Below are 17,269 nucleotides of genomic sequence, written 5' to 3' on the forward strand. Positions count from 1 at the left end.
ATTGAAGCCTCTTCCATCAAATTTAAAATACGCTTACTTGGATGATAGCAAGAGTTTTCCAGTGATTATATCTGCCTCCCTTGCTGATGAGCAAGAGGAGAAGTTGTTGTCAGTTCTCAAGAAGCATAAGAAGGCTATAGGCTGGATCCTGGCAGACATTCCTGGTATTAGCCCATCCACATGTATGCATCGAATAAATTTAGAGGATGGAGCTAAACCAGTAAGACAGCCACAGAGAAGACTCAACCCGGTGATTCTTGATGTAGTGAAGAAGGAGATAACCAAGATTTTGCAAGCTGGAATCATTTATCCTATCTCGGACAGCCAATGGGTGAGTCCCGTCCAGGTAGTCCCGAAGAAGACCGGCCTCACAGTGATCAGAAATGAGAAGGAGGAGCTGATTCCTACTCGGGTGCAGAACAGTTGGAGAGTCTGCATTGACTATAGGAGGCTGAACCAGGTTATCAAAAAGGACCATTTTCCCCTGCCATTCATTGACCAGATGCTTGAACGCCTGGCAGGTAAATCGCACTATTGTTTCCTTGATGGTTTTTCTGGTTATATGCAAATTACTATTGCTCCTGAGGATCAGGAAAAGACCACATTCACCTGCCCTTTCGGCACTTTTGCTTATAGGAGGATGCCTTTCGGCCAGTGCAATGCCCCTGGTACCTTCCAGCGGTGCATGATTAGTATTTTCAGTGATTTTTTAGAAAATTGCATAGAGGTGTTTATGGATGATTTCACTGTATATGGATCCTCTTTTGATGGTTGTTTGAATAGTTTGGAAAAAGTTTTGAATAGATGCATTGAAACTAACCTTGTTCTAAATTTTGAAAAATGTCATTTTATGGTTGAGCAAGGTATAGTTTTAGGCCACATTATTTCCAATAAGGGTATTGAAGTAGATCCTGCAAAAATTTCTGTTATTTCACAATTGCCTTACCCCTCTTGTGTGCGAGAGGTGCGATCTTTTCTTGGTCATGCAGGATTCTACAGGCGCTTTATAAGGGATTTTAGCAAAGTAGCCCTTCTACTGTCCAACTTGTTGCAAAAGGAGGTGGAGTTTGACTTTAATGACAGATGCAAAGAGGCTTTTGATTGCCTCAAAAGAGCGTTGACTACCACCCCCATCATCCAGGCACCCGATTGGACAGCCCCTTTTGAGCTTATGTGTGATGCATCAAATTATGCATTGGGGGCTGTCCTTGCTCAAAAAATTGATAAATTGCCCAGGGTGATATATTATGCTTCTAGGACTTTAGATGTTGCCCAAGCGAATTATACTACTACTGAGAAAGAGCTTCTAGCCATAGTTTTTGCTCTTGAAAAATTTTGATCTTATTTGCTTGGTACTCGCATTATTGTTTATACTGACCATGCAGCTCTAAAGTACTTGTTGAAGAAGGCTGATTCTAAGCCTAGGTTGATCCGATGGATGCTCTAGCTCCAAGAGTTTGACTTGGAGATCCGTGATAGGAGCGGAGCACAAAATCTAGTTGCTGATCATTTGAGTCGGATCGAACGTGTATCTGATGCAGATTCACCTATCCGGGATGATTTCCCGGATGATCATTTGTATATACTGTATAGTATTTCTGACTCTCTTTCTACTCCCTGGTTTGCTAACATTGTCAATTATTTAGTTGCCTCTGTTTTTCCTCCCTTAGCATCTAAGGCCCAAAAAGATAAAATTAAAAGTGATGCTAAGCATTTTATTTGGGATGACCCCTACTTGTGGAAATTGTGCAGTGATCAGGTAATTAGACGATGCATTCCAGATCATGAGACTGACTCAGTCCTGCAGTTCTGTCATTCTTCCGCACCGGGAGGTCATCTAGGTGTTCAAAGGACAGCTCGCAAAGTGCTTGATTGTGGTTTTTATTGGCCCACCATCTTTAAAGATGCGTGGAAGATCTGCAGCACTTGTGAGCAGTGTAAGAGAGCAGGAAATACACTTACATGGCGACAACAAATGCCTCAGCAACCTATGCTATTCTGTGAGGTGTTTGATGTCTGGGGTATAGATTTCATGGGTCCTTTTCCTGTCTCTTTTGGTTATGTTTATATTCTCCTTGTAGTTGATTATGTTTCAAAATGGGTGGAAGCCAAGCCCACTAGAACTAATGATGCTAAAGTTGTTGCAGACTTTGTCAGGTCTAATCTGTTTTGCAGGTTTGGAGTACCTAAAGCAATTGTTAGTGATCAAGGAACCCATTTTTGCAACAGGACAATGCATGCCCTGCTTAAAAAGTACGGGGTGGTACACAGGGTATCTACACCATACCACCCCAGACCAATGGACAAGCAGAAATTTCTAACCGGGAAATCAAGCGAATTTTAGAGAAGATTGTGCAGCCAAGCAGGAAAGATTGGAGTACCAGGCTTGATGATGCTCTCTGGGCACATCGGATTGCCTACAAAGCACCCATAGGAATGTCTCCTTATCGGGTTGTCTTTGGAAAGGCATGTCATCTTCCAGTGGAAATTGAGCACAAAGCTTACTGGGCAGTGAAGACTTGCAACTTCTCTATGGATCAAGCTGGTGAGGAAAGAAAGTTGCAACTGAGTGAGTTAGATGAAATCCGCCTAGAAGCCTACGAGAATGCCAAGTTCTACAAAGAAAAGACCAAGAAGTTCCATGATAGCATGATAGTTAAAAAGGACTTCATGGTTGGGCAAAAAGTGTTATTGTATAATTCTAGGCTTGGACTCATGAGTGGTAAGTTGAGGTCTAAATGGATTGGTCCTTTTGTTGTTACTAATGTTTTTCCTTATGGTACAGTTGAGATCAAAAGCGACTCCACAAACAAGAGCTTCAAGGTCAACGGACATCGACTTAAGCCATTCCTCACGAACCCTTCTTTAGTGGACGTAGTGGTGGAAGAGACTTCCTTACTCCACCCTACTCTTCCTCCACCATGACTTAGGGAGTTTTTCTTTTCCTACCTCCTTCTTTGCTTTTATTACACTTGTCCGATTCTCTTTGATGATTTAATTGTTTTTAATCTTTTAATTGTGCTACATTGAGGACAATGTGTTGTTTAAGTATGGGGGGGAGTGTTCTTTGGTTTTGCTAATTTTGTTGGTTTTGTTAATTTGTTAGTTGTGTTAATTTGTTAATGTTGTTAGTTTCGTCGGATTTTTAGTTTAATATTTTGGGTCAATTTTGTGTGCATGTACGACTTTGCATGTTTTTCTTTGAATTATAGGATATGTTCAAGAAATGGGTAATTGTTTTGAAAATAAAAGTTCTTGACATTTTGTGACTTGAAATCCTTGATTCTCCTCTACATGTCATGATAGTTTTGAAAGCTCAATTTGAAAGTGATGAGTTTACCTTTGTGAGAATTTGAGCCATCCATCATCATAATCATTTGGTGTGTTTTGCCCCATTGATTGCTTGCACAATAGCCTTGGCTTGATTCTTGTTGATGCTTCCTAATTCACATGCATATTTGGAAATGATTGAGGCAATTTTGTTCTCATAAGCTTCTAGCCAAATGGACTTACCTTGAATTAATTCCTTTGATAGCCCTTTTGAGCCTTGTTTCCCTTTCCTTGTTTTGAAGCTCACTACAAGCCTTAAATGAAAAACCATGATATCACCATATCTTTAAGGAATTTAGGAGCTTTGGAATTGTTTTGGGAATAAGTGTGGGGGGTTTTTTGTTTCATTGGATAACTTGTTTTGTTGGCTATGCTTCATGATGTATTTTGGGCCATACTTGATGTACATTGTATATTGGTTAAATGTTGGACATGCTGAATGAAATGTTGTTTCTCAAAGGCTATAGAGTAAAAAAAATAAATAAATAAATAAATAAATTTCGAAAAAAAAGAAGAAAAAGAAAAGCAATAAAGTTGAGTGAATAAGATCTTAAATGGCACAAGAATGATGAAACTCTTGGTTCTACTCTTTATGTTTAATTTTTATCTTTACTTCTTTTTATTTTCTTATTTTTTTCTTAATATGCACTTATTCCCCATTGCTCCTCTATTCCTTTGGGATTTAGCCACTTATTCCATATTTCTCCATACCTTGTCCTTGGCCCCATTACAACCTTAAAAGACCTTTTGATCCTCATGTGCTTGTGTTTGTGGGTTGATTGTCAATTTTAGAATCTTGCCAAGTTTATGTGGTGTTTGCTTTCATGGGTGCTTTGAGGGTAAATAGTAGCCTAGACACTTGAGAGATAGAGTGTATATCTTGTGAGGCTTTATCACTTTTCATTCTTGAGCTGATTAACTATTTTGCCATGATTGGGTTGCTTGGATGATTTTCATGAATGTCTTGACTTTTTGGATCTCCTTATGTTAGATTTTACTCATTCCTTTCATTCCTTGATGTTCATTGAGAAATATGTGAATGTTTTTGTCTATCTCTCTTTGATATCCTTGGATTTTGTTCTTTGTTTCATTTGCCCAGGAGTGCAAAAGGCTAAGTATGGGGGGTTTTGATGTGCCATCATTTTCTTCTATTTTCTAAACCCTTTTTGCACCATTTTAATTACTGATTGGTCTTAATTGTCAATTAATCAGGCAGTTTTATTATTTGGGCTCATTTAGCTAATTTGATGTTTTTAATCTAATTTCAGGAATTAATGAAACATTGGGCTTAATCCGGATTTTGGTTATGGACTTGAAGAGGGCAAATAAAGCAGCGCTTACCTTAGTTAATTTCTAATTAGGAAATTTCGCAATTTTATTTTATGTTGTTCAGTGTTTATTTCGTTTTGGGCCAGAGTATTGTAATAGGGCCCAGTGACTTTGAGTGACTCTTTTTAAATAGCAGCCTTGGGATTCATGCAAGGCATTATGTTATGCTATTTTCATTATTCAGATCTTTGGTTTTAGGTTTTCACGTTTTTCTGTTCCCTTGTTACGGTTTTCGTTCTTAATGCAAATTTCCGTTTTCTGCTTCTAATTACGAGTTCATTCTTGCTTCTTCTTCTACTTTCATTTACGTTTCTGTTCATTTACGTTTCTGCTTTATGTTTCATTTGCGTTTTCTGTTTGAATCCATGGAAGGCTAGATTTTCTGGTGTTGTTTCCTTTTGAGGACGAAGCCCAACTCTCTTTGAGGTTTCGCTTGTAATGTGGTTTTCTGGCAGTTTTCCCTTCACCAGTTATCCCAATTTCGTGAATATTAATCAGTGCACGCTTCGTGTTCGATTAATTGCCTCTGAGCCTAACTTGCGTTCATGCTTAATGGACGAAGGGCTAACTGGTGTATGTGGTGCCTAATCACGTATTGAAAACCCTAAGTTGATTTTCGCTTAGTAAATTGAAATAGGGTTGGATTAAGTGGTTGACTGTTAGGGAGGAATTCTCCATAACCCAGGATAAGAGAATGACTTCTGAATCAAAGGAAACAACCCGTTTTTAATATTAGTAGTTTCGTATTCCAGTTTACTTGTTATGCTCTTTAATTACCAAACAACCAAACCCCCCCAATCGTTACTGTCACTGCAAGTATATTATGAACATTTGGTTTGTCAGTGCTCGTTGGGAAACGACCTAGGATCACTTCCTAGTTACTGCATTTTCATGTTTATTTGATTCGGGTATGGCCTCGATCAACGACTCTCGTCTCTACTCCTTCTTTTTTCTTCTGCACAAAACAAAATACAAACAACAACAAGAACAACGAACATAATATACATATACACACATACACATATACACATATTCGGCGCAGAAACCGATCCGGAAAACAACAGAATAACGTGTTTCCTAGTCACCAGAGACTTCGCGCTTGATAATGGAGGACACATGAACAGCGCTAGGCAATAACATTCATGGAGCTCCGCAAACGGAAAGAATGGAGGATTGCCTTGAGGGTCCGCACTTAGGCAATCATGAAACACAGCTCCAAACTCGAAAGTGGAGGACACATGAACAGCGCTAGACAATAACATTCATGGGACTCCGAAAAAGGGTGAGAATGGAGGATTGCCTTGAGGGTCCTCACTTAGGCAATCATGAAACTCAGCTCCAAACTCGAAAGTGGAGGACACATGAACATCCCTAAGCAATAACATTCATGTGGCTCCAAAAAAGGGTCAGAATGAAGGATTGCCTTGAGGGTCCTCACTTAGGCAATCATGAAACACAACTCCAAACTCGAAAATGGAGGACACATGAACAACCCTAGGCAATAACATTCATGTGACTCCAAAAAAGAGTGAGAATGGAGGATTGCCTTGAGGGTCCTCACTTAGGCAATCATGAAACTCAGCTCCAAACTCGAAAGTGGAGGACACATGAACAGCCCTAAGCAATAACATTCATGTGGCTCCGAAAAAGGGTGAGAATGGAGGATTGCCTTGAGGGTCCTCACTTAGGCAATCATGAAACTCAGCTCCAAACTCGAAAGTGGAGGACACATGAACAGCCCTAAGCAATAACATTCATGTGGCTCCAAAAAAGGGTGAGAATGGAGGATTGCCTTGAGGGTCCTCACTTAGGCAATCATGAAACACAACTCCAAACTTGAAAATGGAGGACACATGAACAGCCCTAAGCAATAACATTCATGTGGCTCCGAAAAAAGGGTGAGAATGGAGGATTGCCTTGAGGGTCCTCACTTAGGCAATCATGAAACACAGCTCCAAACTCGAAAATGGAGGACACATGAACAACCCTAAGCAATAACATTCATGTGGCTCCAAAAAAGGGTGGCTGGACCGAACGGTCCACCGGGTTTTTCCACCTAAAAGGATAAATCATTCGCGAGAGCACCATATCTTAGAGAAACAATATACTTTTGCTAAGGGTAATCTTCCTTGTAATTGAGAATGAAGGGTAGGATGTCAACTTTTAGCTTTTAAATGAACACGCAGGGGAAACATCGGGCTAAGCTGAAAATAAATCACTCATAGTGTATAAAACTCACAAGGCAAGTGTTTTATCCTATTCCCAAATCATAACTGCACCATGACTCTATTTTGCACACGATTTCCTATCGAATCAAAGATCAAACGTACGATCATGGACCAATAGGATTTTCTCGAGGATAGTGTTTTTTGGAGAGGAAGCTGGGTGTTTCAGTCTTTTCCTCTTTGTTCATGTGGGGTGGGATATTGCCAGTCAAGAATGATTCTGAGTGGCAATCTGGCTTTGAAGAATTTCTGTCCTCTTTTTTTCATTGATCGAGAATTGCTTCTTTTCCCTTTTCACTTCTCTTCGACTTTCGACCAGGAATCTTTTCCTCTTCTTTTTTGTTCTTTTCTTTATTTTCATATTTTTTTCTTTTTCTTTCTTTCCATTTCTTCCTTTTCTTTCTTTCACCTCTCCTTTCCCATCCTTTTGTTTGGGAAATCCGGTTTTAGCATTCTATTTGCTCTCCCTTGAGGAGATTCCGCTGTCCTTTGCTTCGGGGAAAAGAATGAGGATTCCCTTTTTTATAGGCCAAGGTTCAAAAAGGTCTAAGGTTGTCTTTGAATGGGGTCTTTTATCGTGTGAACCCAATCTTGATATCTGGGGCGAAACAAATTTGGGTGTCAAGGTGTCGATTTTAGGACGAGCTTCCATATTGTTCCATAAGGCACGCGTGACAATGATGATTTGAAAACAACGTGCAAAATTAGTCATGGCTACAGCCAGGTGGGCACTCAAGCATCCTGTTTATGGCATTGTGATACTACGGTTGGGAATTTACATAGACAGACCCAACGTTTCCAAGTTATGTTCTTTCATCAGTTCAAAGAATTCATCCATCCTTATCTCGGTTCATTCTGGAAAATAAACTCTTAGCATCAGTCCCTTGTTTCCAAAAGATGTGTTTGCTCTTTACGAATGATTTATACTTTTTAACTATAACATGTCGACCTTCACGGTCTTTCTTTCTTTTTTCTTTTTTGTTTCATCTTTATATATTCACAAAATTATACACCTGTGGTCCTTTATGAGGAAAACTTTTCTTTGTACATCTATATTCTTATACACGACAAACTTTTTCTGTACACGCATTAGAACTCTTTCTCTTTACGTCACATGATTCTATATACAAACCCTATTCACATTCAAAGATTTTTCATTTTTCCCAACACACACTTATAGTTCATGCAAAAGTTTCTTCATATACACTTGTTACTCACACACATAAGAATTCCTTTCCACGCATCATTTACTCAAAAACCTTCTATACACATTTTCCTTTTACACACATGTATAAATAAAACCCTTTTCCTTTTCTTTATGAACATGACTTTTATTCACAACGCTTCTTTCTTTTTATTAGGATTTTTGGTTCATTTTACTTTTAGGACAACGTTCCTAAATGAAAAATTCTACGCGATTCCGGAATTTCAACAGACACTATACTAACATAACAATTCAAACGACATGTATGCACAAAACAAAAAGTCAATCAAAACGAAACAAACGTTAGTCCCTCAGTTAAACAAAAGATAGCATACAAATGATAAATGATGGAACATACGAATTTGGGGATCCCACGGTCATGTGGCTCCGCATGCCACCGGTCTCTTGGGACACGGTAACAAAAAGTGGGGTGGTCGACAAAAGCAGGGCTTTTGCTCCTACGTATCCTCAATTTTTGATGAGGAACTCAGACCTACGTAGTTCTTGCTAACCGTGAGAATAAAAATAGTCTCGGTGTTTTCTTTACCAAAATGCGAACATGCTTTAGTAAAGAGACAAAACTTCCAACTGATCAGAGCAACATATGCTTTTTGGATGAAAAACAATGTGTCTATCGGGGAAGGAGAGTATGCTGATGAAATTTCCTCATAACCATAAATGAGATTTTGGATGTTAGCACTTCGTTTCTAAACGACCATTTAGAGGAAACACTGGGTCCAACAAAGATAGGAGAAAATCACTCAAAGTGTATCAATCTCACACAGGTAAGTGTTTTATCCTAATTCCGAACCATAGATATGTCATGACTTGATTTTGCAAATCATTTCCCATCAAACCAAAGATTACATGCGTGATCATGGATCAATAGGACTTATTTTGGGAATGGTTTTTAGGTGGGGAATTTGGCGTTGAGTGTTTTTGCCTTTTCCTTTTCTGTTTTTGTTTAGTGCGTGGCGAGAAAGTCGCTAGCGCACAGGATTTTGTCAGCAATCAAAGGGAGAGGACCACTTTAGGTCGTGGTTTCCTTTTTCTTGGTTACTTGGTGATAATTTTGTACTGTTCAGATATTGTCTGGTCCAAAGACCTTTCTGGATGTTTCTTTTTGTTTTCTTCCGATCCTTGATCGGGAATTTTCTTTCCCTTTTTTGCTTTCTCCCACTCTTTGATTGGGAATTTTCTTTCTTTTTTTTGTGTCTCCTCCCTTTCATGGTTTGGGAATTTTCTTTTCTTTTTGTGTCTTCTCCCTTTCTTGGATTGGGAATTTTCCTTCTCTTTGTGTTTTTTTTCCGAGGGCAAGGATTGACATTCTCACCCTGGGTCCAGGTTTATTGTAAGTTGGGATTTTGGCTCAAGGCTTATAGAACGGCTGGTCATGATATATGTCAAGGTTTGGCCAGCGGTTCGGGGATAAAAGGGATGTCCTACATTATTTCCATGATACACATGCAACAATGATGATTAGGAAATTTTATGCAAAACTGGTCATGCATGCACCTATGTGGACACTCAAGCATCAAGTTGTTTATGGTCAAGTGACACTAGGGCTCAGGATTCATTTTCCCTATTTTAAGTCAACCCAGTATTTCCAAAATATGTTCTTCTATCAATTTGTGCATTCATCTGAGTCTATCTTGGGTGTTCGAAAAACTTTTCACACCATTTACCCTTCAAATGTGTACACACATTTTTTCAAAAACTGGTTATGATCAGTGAATTTTTCAAAGAAAAGCTGGAAGTTATCTCTTTCCACAAACATGTTGTTTTTTAGCTAGACAACCTTTATTATTTTTTATTTTCTATCTTTTTTCTTCCTTTTTTTTCTTTTCTTGCTCGCTTTCTTTTTGCTCTCTCTTTTTTCATGAGGTATTTTGCTACCTAAACATACGTATAATATTTTTGCTATATACATGCATATCCAAGGTATCTTGCTACCTAAACATACATATATATGTTTTGTGAGATATTTTTGCTATATACATGCATATCCAAGGTATCTTTCTACCTAAACATACATATATACATATATTTTTTGTGAGGTATGACTACCTTCCGAGCTTGTGGTTGTTTATTTTAAATTCCTAGGATCAAGAGCAACTAGGTGTGTCCTACTATTACTTGAGAAACAAAGGTGATCAAATAACAAGCAGAGATTTAAAAGGTACTAGGTTGCCTCCTAGTAGCGCTTCTTTAACGTCTTGAGCTGGACGCTTGATGGCTTGTCGGTCATTGACCTAGTACTTTGCTTACCTTTGGCTTTGGACTTGGTCGCCTATTGGTCGGCCGTGGGTCGTAAGCAACGCTCTAACCTTTTTGTGGATGAGCTGAGGTGAACTCTAGAGGTGATGGCGGTGCGTCTGTTGCCCGCTGCCGGTCATCCCCAGGCTGCTGTGGTGTTTCGCCCTGCGCCTGCCTGGGGACGCAGTACTTCTTGATGAAAGCCCGATTAGTAGGGGGCATGATGCCCTTGCTGGAGGTGACAGGCACTCCGTAGAACTAACAGAGAACTGTAATTAGAGCTTGACAACTCCAAGACAAGTTCAAGGGCAACATAAATCAAAGATGCCTCAATAATAACCAATCTATAATTTGTCTACGACAACCCTCAGAACGGACCCCCAAATGCAAATACCTATAATAAGACACGTGGCTAGTAATGCCACAACAACAACACTATAAATAGATACCCTGTAATAACATTGGAGGAGGACATTCACACTTAATTACACTAGATTCCAAAGCTCTCTCTCTCATTCTATCCTATGCTACATAAAGCAATTCATATTATGTGTCCTACACCATAACAATGGTTCATTTATGGGAATCTTCGATCCATTAGGATGAAAGGATCTATTGTTCATGGATCTTTGTTATGGTGAACATGCAAAGTAGGAAAACTTAAGTAGTATCAACAAATTCTTCACTTGTGGCAGAGTGTTCTCCCACCAATGCTTAGCTTCTTCCACCAGAGTATATATACCAAAAGCAACTTTCTTCCCCTCCAGACATGTCATCACTCATAAGATTTTTTCAATCTCCCTTATCCAATTTTGAGCATCGTCAGGGTTATATCCTCCATTGAAAACAGGTGAATTGTTTCATTAGAAGCGATCCAACCTTGATACTCAGCAGCTCCAACAGCTTCTCCCCTATTTTGATTCCCCATAGCTTGAGCTAGGGCTTGGAGAGCATCAGCTATTGCACGATTATTCCGTCCAGCCACCACTCCCTATGCACACTAGGAAATGATAATATGGAAGGAATACATACAAGAAAAAGAACAAAACCAAAATCACACCTATCTCAAGTCCCTACTTAGTTTCTCTTGGGAGTCGATGTCTCAAGAAAATACTCCTTTAAAACAGTCCTCCCTCGAGACATTAACATTCATTTTCCATCCTTTGTGTTCCTGACTACTTGCCATATCGTCCCATTGCACTTCACAAATTATAGAGCTGGCCAGTTTGATAACTCATGACAAGGCAATGAAACTCATGGTATAGCAGACATCAGGGATACAAACACGTTATGACTACACCATTCAAATCTCTATAACTCATGGAAACATAACAAGGTGAGAAAGTTCCAAATACAAACAACCAGAGTAACTATCAAATAATTAGGTACTCAAACATGAAACATTTAACAAGGCAACCACATAATGCACAAAGAAACATAGTAAACTCACAACTCACTGGCTAAAAGGTTCAACTTAGCTCTGATACCACTAATGTAACGACCTGCCTCATCACTATGATATCACTACTCTAAACCACGTAAATTTCAATTTTTAAATGAGAGTAATTTGCTATATACGTTCACCAAACAATGCACAAATACTTATATATATATATATATATATATATATATATATATATATATATATATATATATATATATATATATATATATATATATATATATATATATATATATATATTAACTCAGTACGCATCATTCACATGATGGAAAGTAAATTAATTCATACATATAATTAAATTTTTTATTTACATCCTCAATTCAAAAAGAATTATAGAACCAACTACAGAGGAGTTGATTAGAAAAATACAACTCTCTCCCAAAATAATCCCAACGTCATCATGTCAGCTTCACAGCTCCAACAAAAAAATCTCACTCCGCATAATCTATTGTTGTCCATCTGCTCCCACGAATGAAGGTTTGTGTTCATCATTGGTACCAACCACACGGTACACAAATTGCAAAGGTGAGTTTATTATAAAAGGAATCAACACAAAATTCAAATGACCATGATTAGTAAGAAAACATTACCAAATACCATAATCATACACAAATGTCCATTAGTCCAACATACACTCAACAAGTAGTCATTAGCTTTCCACAATTCCAATCAATCATACTGAGTATGATGCATGCACTTAACCTCAACTCTCAAATGCAATGTGGTACCATTCATTAGGAAATAGCTTTGGTGTGTCCATGCAACACTCACACTCCGGAAAACTAAGCAGCAAGTATCGAGGTCACCCTGTTGTGCACAGGCAACTCCCCCCCCCCCCCATGGTGATCAACTTGAGTCACAAGAGAGTTCCAAACCGAGTGACATGCCCCCAAGTGCAAGTATTGCCCCTCATGAAAAACTACAAGTACTTACTGACAAAGTTTATACTAATTCCATGCATTATGAAGTATGACACATAGGCACCATCAATGGACTGACCGTGGATAATTAAAGATTCTAAGTCATCCCTTCACTCCAAAAATGCTTGAACTTTTTAACCACTCTATTTCCCCCACCAAGGATATCCAACTTGGTCACTACACCCCCATGTACATAGACAACATACATCATCACAATGACATTTTCAACATCAACAACATCTCATCCTAATGTCATTATCAACATCAACATCATCTCATCTCAATGTCATTTTCAACGTCAACATCATTTCATCTCAATGACATTATCAACATCAACATCATCTAATCTTAATGACATTATCGACAATAACAACATCATCTCATTTCAACATTATCATCAATAACAACATCCCCTCATATCACATTATCATCAATAACAACATCATTCTCAAATCAATATTATCATCAATAACAACATCACCTCATATCAACATTATCATTTATAACAACATCATCAGTAATCACATCTCACAATACATTCATACATATAAATTTCATGTTTGAGATTTAAACTTCTCAGGTTTTCAAACAACATAAGTCTAATAAAATGATACTATCATTCATCAATAGCATATGTATGGCATCCCATTAGTCAAAAACATTATTTTTCTTGGAAACTAGTAGGCACAGGGACAGACATACATTCCCATAATTGGGTTCCCTGACCCAAATTATGGTATCAAAGCCATGAATTATAATAAAATCCCTTCAACTATTGATGCAATCCTACCTCGCAAGGGCATTGGATAGAAGACTCCAAGTAGATTGCGCCAGAGATGCAAGAGAAGGCCCTAGGGTTCTCATGAGCCTTAGGGCAAATTTCGGGCCCACGGGCTAAGTATGAGCCCACTTATCTTTATACATATTAGATTAAGGTTTCATTATTTTTGGGCCTTGTATTTAGGGCTCCATAACGTAGGTAGGGTACCCTAGAAATGTAGAATTTTTTAGACCTTATATTTTAAGGCACCTAGACTAGTTTTTGTATTAGGGGTAGTTTTGTAATTTCACATGCATTAAGAGAATATTTGATGTGTGTGTTGGAAAATAAATTTAATTGAATTGGGAGAAGCCCAATCCAATTAAATTTTAGAGGGGGGTGAACATTTGCTTGCTACACCTCATTGCAAGATTATATAGTCACACTTTGTGCATGTCCTTCATGCTTTACATGCCTCATGACACCTAAGCACACTTAGTGGAGAATCTTGGACTTCATCTTGGATTAGTGGGCTGAACCATAACTAAAATTCACTAATCAAAATTAGTGAAATTTTGGCTCCACAAATTCAATTTCAAATTCAAGTTAAATTTGAATTGAAATTCAAATTTCCCTCCAATTGTGTGTGACACTTAGGCTATAAATAGAGGTCATGTGTGTGCATTTTTTTCAACTTTGATCATTTGAAAATAAAACTTCAGATTTCAGAGCTCTTTTAGAGCACAAAATTTTGTGCTCTTGTCTTCCTCTCCCTTCATTCATCTCCTTCTTCCTCCAAGCTCTTATCCATGGCCTCCTATGGTAGTGAGCTTCTTCTAGACTCATCTTCTCCTTGAAGTGGCGTCTCCTCTCCATCTTCCTTCTCCATTCCACTGTCATTCATCTTCCAAGAAGCAAAGGAATCCATTGATGAAGAAGATACAAGGCCTACAAGCTCCAATGGAGCTTACATCACCTATTGTGAGCTCTCTGTTAGCTCTTCTCTGTGTCACTCAAAGGCCTCTCATGTTCACGTTCATCAGTCTAAACACAAAGTTCTATATACCAAATCGAGAGCAATTTAGTATAGATTTCAAAAACAAGGTTAATATCAATATTCGTGGTCAAATACCCCCTATCAAAATAAAAAGGGCTAAGGGGTATTTCGATTTTAACTACAAAGAGATGTCATTTTGAAATTCCAATCATGCCAATGTGATCGGGGTTCAACGAAGGTCACAAAAACAACATCAAAATATAAAAAGATAACTTTTACATCGTCTCAATTTCAAGGTTTTTTCAAAGGAAGTATAAAAAAAACATTCTATTACGGTACCCAAAACATAAGAGATACTAAGAGAAGCTTAAACTAACTAGGAGAAAGGCATAGAAGTCAAGATTACCTCAGAGAAACTATGAAAGAAAGGATTGGGAGCTTGTTCTCCATCGAATCCTTGAGGTGAATTCTGAGGATTCTGCTCCAATTAACATGTTTCTCTCCATGTGGTGGTCTGGCAGCAAGCAACAGTGGCTCATGGTGGCCACCGGTGGTTGTGGGTGGTGAAAGAGTAGTTTCTAGGGTTTTTGGACAAAGTTTTGAGAGAGAGAGAGATGTGAAATCGTGTTTTTCAGCTGAAGGATGTATTTATAATCTATAGATCTCACTTAACCAGATGAGCTTGCTAAGCGAAAATCCATTTTTGGCGTTGAGCACGGTCTCTCACACTGAGCGAGTTTCCTCTTGGGCTGGGATTTACGCTGATCGCGGGCTCTCACACTAAGCAAATTTCCTCTCCGATTGGGATTTGTGTTTAGTGCTCTTGTCTCACTAAGAGATATGTCCAAAAATGTTATTTTACAAATCCCAACAGCCAAAGGGTGAAGACATGGGTTACGAACCTACAGTCCAAATTTGAAGGTGATCCAACGATAAACGAGTCTGGGATCATGGTTTTACTGGAACAGGTTTAGGTAAAACTTGAAATCTCATAGTTTCAACATAGGTCAATCAAACTCCACATAACCTATCCTTATCTAGCAATCACACATAGCTAATTCACACAACACCTCAATTCATCCAAATCAATAAAATAACACAAGAATTACATTAAACGTCAATTTTAAGTTATCAAAATTTCAAGGCGTTATAGATTAAGCTAAACCCTGACAAATGTCGAGCTATAATAGAGATTTAGACTTCAAATGTTGTGAAGGACATTCAGAAATTAAATGGTTGATTGGCGGCATTAACAAGGTTCATGGCTAAGATGGTTGAAAAAGCTTTGCCCTTTTTCAAAACTTTGAAAAAGGATAAAAGGTTTAATTGGAGAGAAGAATGTGAAGCCTCCTTCCAACAATATAAAGAAACGCTATCCACCCCATTGACTTTGACAAAGCCAAATCCAAGAGAAACATTGTACTTATACTTGGCTATAGCTAGTAAGAAAACTACAAAAATATACTCTAAGATATGTTTTGGTTTTTGCAGGAAAAATTGGGTGACACATGCACCACACATGTATCCATTTCGTAAAGGACATCTGTCATTCCCTAATTTCATCCGAGGACGATCATTTGCAAACATTTGGATTCTTGCCAGCCGAATTGAGCTGCTTAACACCAATTGTCACTCATTTCGTAAGATTTTTCGACGTTTCAGAAGGAAATGTGCAAATTACTCAAAAGGAGGGCAAAAGGGTCACTTTAGGGGAATTTTTCAACCCCTAAGCCACCTAGATAATTTCATGATGAAGTAACCAGCTCGCCTGGGCAAGCTACCTTCATTCCAAGTGGCTTATTTTGCTACAAATGGGTGTGAGAAGGCTGAAGAAAGAGGTCGCTGAGTTCCCTGAAGCCCAGAGGTCCAGAAAGAAGAAGAAAGAAGAGAAAACAAGCCCGAAACACTTCTGAATCGCATCCGTAATCGATTCCTACACCGTTCCTCGTTCGTTCTTCATTTTTTCATCATTCGTTCTTCGTTCTTCATCCGGTTAGTGCTTGCTTTAAGGATTTGAATTTGATTTATGGACCCTTAGGGGTCCCCTTTATTGTTCTGTGCATCTTCATCTCCTTCTTCAATCATTGGTGATCTTTTTCTTTGTTTACAGCGAGTTTTGACCGATCGTTCATGCCATAATATTGTTTAATTGCGATTAAAATAAAATTCAACCGATTGTTTGTGCTATAATCTCACTTGACCACTGTTTAAATAAGTTTCGACCAATCGTTTATGTCATAAACTCCTTTCATCAATGTAAAATAAGTTTTAACCAATCATTAACGCGACAAGTTACCTTAAAAAAGGGATTGAAGATTAATGAGCCAAAACCAAATAAAACCAACTCATAAACTTCTTCATTTCATCAAAAAAATTGAGAGATCGTTTAAAGGTCCATGGCCTTAACGTTTCTCTCCTTTCAAAATCAAGAGATCGTTCAAAGGTCCAACGCCTTGAACGACTTTTGTTCACAACTAAAATCAATCTTTCAAAAAAGATTAAAAAAAAAATTAACCAACGTTCAGTTCTTAAAGAACTACATAGGACTGATTTCCTCATCACACCCGAGGATACGTAGGAGCGAGGGAAACACCCTTGCCAACCCCAAAAAAGGTAAAAATATAAAAACGGAAAATACATAAAAAACATAAAAAGGGAAAATACATAATTTTGAAGCCATGCCTTGCACACTCGATTGGAGGTTGTCGTCCCTTGTGACGGGCACGTGGGATGCTAATACCTTCGCCGTGCGTAAACAACTCCCGAACCCTCATTTTTAGAATACG

The sequence above is a fragment of the Glycine soja genome, chromosome 8 (assembly GCF_004193775.1).
Source record: "Glycine soja cultivar W05 chromosome 8, ASM419377v2, whole genome shotgun sequence".
Classification (NCBI taxonomy): Eukaryota; Viridiplantae; Streptophyta; class Magnoliopsida; order Fabales; family Fabaceae; genus Glycine; species Glycine soja.